Below are 7,094 nucleotides of genomic sequence, written 5' to 3' on the forward strand. Positions count from 1 at the left end.
ACCTGGATAGGGTTCACGACGTCTTTCATGTATCTATGTTAAGAAAGTACGAGCCGGATCCATCGTATGTTTTACGGTGGACAGATGTTGTTGTTGATGAAGATGTGACCTACGAGGAGGGTCCAGTCCAGATTCTTGATTCAAGGGAGCAGGTTTTGCGGACCAAGACCATTCCATTGGTTAAAGTCTTGTGGAGACATCACGGTGTTGAGGAGGCTACCTAGGAGCTCGAACAGGAGGTTATCCCCATTTGTTCTCTCTTTCAGGTATGACTCGATTTCGGGGACGAAATCCTTTTAAGGAGGGTAGGTTGTAATGACCCGGTCTTTTTCCTCCTTTTCCATTTTTGGTGATTTTCTTTTTTTCGTCTTTTTCCTATTTTGTCTTTTCCTTATTTCATCTTTTTCCCGTTTTTCTTTTTTCCTTGCATAACCTCACTTGTTGTGTTCGGATTTGATTCCGGTTTTGCAGGCATTCATGATATTTGATTTCCATGACATTGGTATTTTTACTTTTGTAGAAAAGCATGTTAGATTAGTATTTTTCTTGTAAAGGGCATAAATGCATACTTTAGTGTAATTATTTATAACTTTTGGGGTTTTAGTGTAATTATGTAAAATAATTATTTTTCGTTTTGGGGACCTTTTTGCAATTTATTTTGGAAGATATTTTGAAAATGACCATTTTGTAATTTTTGGAAAATGTAACAAGTGTCACACTCTCATGGAGCTATTTGTTGGCATTTAGGTGGAGAGACTTGGCACCATGACTTCTTGACATTTGGTGGGTGGAGATTCATCCATGTGTTAGCCTTAGATTAGTGCACATGTAGTCTTTGATTTGTGACAATTGTGGGCTTGGGATTTAGTCTTGGAAGAGGCATTGGATTAATGATAAGTGTAGGATCAAGGTTTAGTTTGCATTGTGTGTGTGTGAAAGGTGGTGCAAGAGCACATAGTGAGTGGAGGATTTCTAGATCTTTCACTTACCATTTTACACTTTACCTTCTTCATTTCATTATCTCTCATGAACCCTACCAAATCCACCATTGGAGGAAAGCTTAGTTCATAGCTTCTCCCTTCAATTTAGCTCACTTCCATTCACATTAGAGTAAAAACCTTGGGAGAGAAAAGATTCCTCTCACTCTCCTCTTCAATAACCCTAAACTTGTTTTCCATTTAGAGCTTGGTTGCTTGGATTATAGAGATTCAATTCTCCATTGAGGTAAGGGTGGTAGTATATTTATATTCTATGTGTTTATAGTCCTTGTGGTTTAATATATATTGTGTACATGCTTTTGATATGATAGTATTACATATTATAGGAAACCCTCACTTCTTGACTTAGGGTTTATTGATTTAAGTATGTATGATATGTGTAAACCATGTGTAGGAGGATTATATAATTTAGTAGATGCTAAATTCTAGTAAATACACATGTGGTAGTAATATAGAATTCTAGTAGAATTATTAGTGTTATATGCAATTCTTATTGGCTTGAATTGTTATACTTTTGTGATAATAATTTTATGTTCTTGTGAATTACAAATTGTGATTTATTTATGAGCCTATTGCTAAATGTTGATAATTAGTATATAGAGCTTGTTATTGAGGCATGACTTGAATTGATAAATTTATGATATTGTATTGTGCATAATATCATGATGTGAATTTGTCATTTGGCATGCCATTCTAGATTCGGAACCCTAAGACATGGTTTGTATGGTTTCAAAATACTTGTTGATCGGTTGGTCAATCATACATCAACCTTCGCAATAGCACGAATCATTGTAAAATAGGGCTATTGGTCGGGTAAGTCGAACCACAGGGACTACGCTAGTCTAATACAACCTAAGAGTCTAGATTACTTTTAGAATGATGAGGGGGGTATATAGAGTTTTGTTGGTTTGTCACTTAGTCACTAGAATTGAAATGTGCTTAAAGAAATAAATGTAAGGAATTTAAGATGAAGAAGTCTAGAAAAGGAGGCTAGGGAAATGAATCCACCTCCATCCCTATACACATGCTAGGTTAAGATTAATTTAAGGGGAAAACAACATATATGATAGTCATGATACATAACAATACTAGGTTGCTATAATATCCTTAAGAAGTTCATTTAATTAGAAAGGCAAGAATAAACCATCAAAGGTTCACATGATCAACTACCTAAACTAAAATGTAGCTTAGAACATGCTTACTAAGCCAAGGATTATCAAGCCCTAATTTAAATGGTGAATGCACATAAAGCTAAGAATCAAGTATAGCCCATCAAAGGGAAACCCTAAGCCATGAACTATCTAGGTTCTCCAACTCCATGCCATTAAAACCATTCCATGATCTAACTTCCATTGTCACCATGGAAGTGCAAGCAATATGATTAAGAAAGGCAACCATCCAAGACAAGATGAGTAACTCACAATAATCATTTAAAACATTCAACATTCATTACAACAAAAGTGAGGCTCTTGACCATGGAAAGACTATCAAAAATACATTGTAATCCCCAAAAATAAACTATACTAACACATGCTTACAAGGGAGGGGTTTCATCACCTCCCTAGATGAGGTTTAGTTACCCATTGGTGAGCTAGAAGAAGGAAGAAGCATCATCCTCATCTCCAATTTTCGAGCTCCTACTGTAGCACTCAAGAACACCCTCTCCTTGCTCTCTTCTCTCTCCTTTCTCTTGCTCAAGATAAAGCTTAATGATATATGTGGCCTTTGGGTAGCCTTTTATGCTCCAACCATACCCTCTCTCCTCCAAGGGACACCTCCAACCACTTCATAAAGAGGGAAGATGGCATTGAGGAATCCAATGTGCAAGTGGGCTGAAATGAGCCATTTCCGAAGGGCATTCTGCCTGATTTTCGAGCGCACGCTTGGTGACTTCGAGCACTCTAACTTAGTGCAATGTGTAACATGCTCCTCTTGCTCAGTGCTGACCTATTTTGGGAAAACTGCTATAACTTTGTGCCCCGAACTCCGAATGACGATCTGTTTGAAGCTTTGGAGAGCTGATTCAGTGCTTTAAAAACTTCATGTTTTGATGAAGACCCAAATCTCAAGTCTGGTTGGTCGAAAATGGGGAGAAAGGCAGTACATCAGTGCTGCCAGGCAGTTCTGCGCACCTCTGTTGTGAAGATCATAACTCTCTGCTCTGAACTCCGAATGATGAACCACTTGAAGATTTGGAAAGCTGATTCAGAGCTCTAAATCTTTCATGTTATGAGGGAAGTCCAGTTCTCGAGTTTGGAAGGTCAAAATGGCAAGCAAAGACCAGGCTCTACTGCTGCCAGAATTCAGCATTGGCACCCTTTTGTTGCTCAAGACTCCACAAGGCCTTATTCTTGTTCCATTTTGGCCAATGAACCTGAAAATGCATAAAAACATAGAATTGGAGTTAATCTACATAAAATAATTAATAACTGGACTTTGTTAATGTAATTTAGGGCGCTTGAATATACATTATTCGGCGCTCATCACACCCCCAAACTTACATTTTGCTAGTCCCTTAGCAAAAACTACAATGAAAAACATAAAGAAAAGACAACCATGGGCATGCTACTACAAAGAATATCCTCCATGGTAAAATGAGATAGATACATAGCTCAAATACAACTTGAAACAGACAAAAACTAGAGATGGGGTCATTGGGAAAACTACCTTGCATATATGAAGCATTGATACAAAAATTGGCTAAATACATTTCCACATACATGCATCAACATCAAAGTCTATATAAATAACTCAATTATCATCTCTTGAATGGAAATCAACTCTAGCTTCAGTGAAAGTGAATTGGATTCTCAACATGCGGCTTTTACTTTCTTTTCCAATTCCAAGGTACAAGTTTTCAAGTCAATGAATTCCCTTTTACATGAAGTCCCTAAGGCATGATTTTATTTTCAAGACAACTTTTGTTGCTTGTTAACAATTTATTTCAACACATAAGCGAAACATAGAATGGTTGTGCAATGCTGAAGTCCCTTAAGCTTTCTAACCAACCCTTGTAGCAAGCGTTAGGCCAACAACTCCCAAACCAGATGGCTTTAGGGTGCTAAGTGTAGAGACACTCCTAGGGCTTAATAGCTCGAGCTGGAAAGGCTACGAACTCCAACGAACCATGTTTATTACTAGTTTAATTTTTTTTTGAATGACCGTGCAATGTTTAAGTCCCTTAAGCTTTCTAACCAACCCTTGTAGCAAGCGTTAGGCCAACAACTCCCAAACCAGATGGCTTTAGGGTGCTAAGTGTAGAGACACTCCTAGGGCTTAATAGCTCGAGCTGGAAAGGCTACGAACGTCAACTGGTCATTATTATTATTATTATTATTTTTTTTTTTTTTTTTTTTTTTTTTCTTTTTTTTTTTTTTTTTTTTTTTGAGTAAACATGCCAAAGGTATCCATCTATCAGGTTCATCAAATCAGATTAACTAGGCCAAGGTCAAGGTCAATCAAGTTGCATGCCTCACAGTTAAGTTTCCAATGTGCATCTGTGCATTGTGAAGCTTATAAGAGTGTAAATCCAGCAAGAATCTAATTGAGGCATTTATACAGACTACATTGTATTTACATGATCATTTCAACTCAAATTTTTCTTTATTTTCAAAATTTTTCAATTGCTTCTATACACAAGGTATTAAACATATGTTTCATCTCCGACAAGTGTCAAGTTATACTATCATTGCTTAGCAAAAATTATGGAACCAAAAATATGCCAAGAATGCTTGATGCACCCCCAAACTTAAACGACACAGTGTCCTCAATGTGGACATGGATGCAAGTGAGAGACAAAAATGACAACGAGTACAAAAGGAACAACAATACCCGGGGGAGGGAATGGCATTTGGAGACAAAAACCCCCAAACTTGAACCGGACTGCGCAACCTGGAAAGCAATATGAAGAACCAAAAGAAACAACCACAAACATATTAATAGCACAAGCATAAAGACAGAAAACGAATGTATCGAAAGTTAACAGAACATAAAGAACTTGCATTGCATAAAGAGTTTACATGATGACAAAAAGAACTGTACAGGGATCATGTCGACCAGAGTAACATATACATAGCAAATTCTTACAGTTTAAAAGGAAAACAAAATATACAAGAGAAATAGGTACAGATGAAACAAAAGAGAAGGTCCACACGCGCAACAAGCTACTGGCCAGAAGGTAAACGGGCGAGGATGGAATGGAGGAGAGATTGAGTCTTACGCCGTTCAGCGGAAGCCAAACGACGGTCCTCAGCGGCGACACGGCGGTCTTCAGCAGCAAGACGACGATCTTCCTCAGCACGTGAAGAAGACTCACACAGAGCCTGAGTGCACGCGGACAAAGAATGCTCAAAACGATCTAGTCGCGCATGAATACCGGCAATGGAAGCTCGGATGAAAGCCTGGTCCTGGTGAGAGTCGACCGAAGGCTCTATCCTCGCAGTGGCTGCGGCGGTGGAAACTGCCTCAGAAGGAGGAGGAGGTGGAGCGTGGATGAACAGGGGGGCAGGAGGCGGAGGGGTACTAGAATGGCTCAGAACATTGATCCACCGGCGCTGGGTAAAAATTTTGATTTTGTCGCCTCTTGGTTCGTGGGGAGGAACAACGAAACCCTTGTGCTGAAGGAGTCGAGTGATGAAAAACGGCAAAGGCAATTTCCGATTTTCAACTCGCGGAGCCCGTGCATTATGAGTATCATGCCAAAACTTCATAAAGGTGGACCAAATGAGCTCTGGGATGGAGAACCATTGGCCTTGGTCCATGGCATATAAGGCTTGCAGAAAGAGGCCCCGACGCTCGGTGCTGTGCACCAAAGGGCAAACATTGTGCTTGAAGACAGTGTCAATGAACCATAGGCGTTCCGGAAGATTGGTTTTGCGGATAAAAGACCGGGGCCGAGTAGGATCGTCAATAGGGCAAATGGCAGCGGCAATCTGCGCCACAGTTAATGTATCCGGCTCCTCATATAAAGGGAGATTCTCACGATTGACAATGTCATCGGGGCACTCAATGGGGCAACCAGAAACCTGAATGATGTCGGTCATAGTGAAAGCATAGGCGGTGCCGTCAATGGATGTAGTGAGAGAAATGGGTGGCTCTTCAGGGCACTGGAGATTCTGGTAGAAGAGGCGCACTACACGGGGGTAGGCAACCCTGGCAAGGGGTGCGCAAATGTGCTGCAGACGCCGGTTAGTCAATTCGGCGACAGCCCACGAAGTTGTGGGTAGAATGTCAAAGGCATCCGTGAGCGGAAATGAGAGTTCGTAGTTGAGTTGTTTGCGATCCCAAGGATCACGTGGTCGCTCACGAGTGACAGCACGGGCACCTGAAGAGGGTCGAGGAGGGCGAGAAGGACCGGCACGAGACATTTAGAGAGGTGGACTTGGTTGAGGAATTTCAGCGAACACCTGGCGTGCACCACAAAAAGGAGAAGAGGAAAGTGAGTGGGATGGAGGAGCAAACCCAAAATTTTTAACAAGGAAACAAGCACTAGCATTGACAAAGCAACAACAAATCATCAACAAAACCAAACTCCAACATTACTAGCCCATCCTCCGTGTAAAACACCATGAATGAACAAAGGAAAAGAAAAACTAAGGAAGAGGACACAAACCTGAATGTCAGGGTATCCGAGAGCAAGAAGGAAGGCAGGAAGAGGGAGGTGAGAGGATGGGGTGGTGAGGTATGGAGGTGGGTTGGTTATGCAAGTGGATGCTGAAGGTGGTGGGTGGAGGAGTTGGCTGCGAGGATGATGGGTGTTGGATGTTCATGCAAGCAAGGTGTGTTGCATGCTGGTGGTTGTGCACTTGGTTGTGAGTGGGAGGGAGAGAAAAGCTGGTGTGGTGTGTGAGAGGGTCGAGCAGGTGGTTGGGGAAGGTAGAGAGAGAGAGATGATGTGGGTTTGAGAGGTGAGGAAGTTGGAGCCAAGAGAGGGGGAGGAAAGTGAGGGGGTAGCTTCGGGGTTTAAAAGAGGGAGAGTGAGAGCTTGGTTCGAGCACTCGAAGGCCCACTTCGAGTGCTCGAAATGGGGGCAGAGAGTTGGGTGAGGAGCTCGGGTGTGTGAAGGGGAGTTCGAGCACTCGAGGTTGGGTCTTCGAG

Source organism: Cornus florida, unplaced genomic scaffold, assembly GCF_030987335.1.
Source record: "Cornus florida cultivar Cherokee Brave unplaced genomic scaffold, ASM3098733v1 CherokeeBrave_3.0.0_Hap2_Chr05, whole genome shotgun sequence".
NCBI lineage: Eukaryota > Viridiplantae > Streptophyta > Magnoliopsida > Cornales > Cornaceae > Cornus > Cornus florida.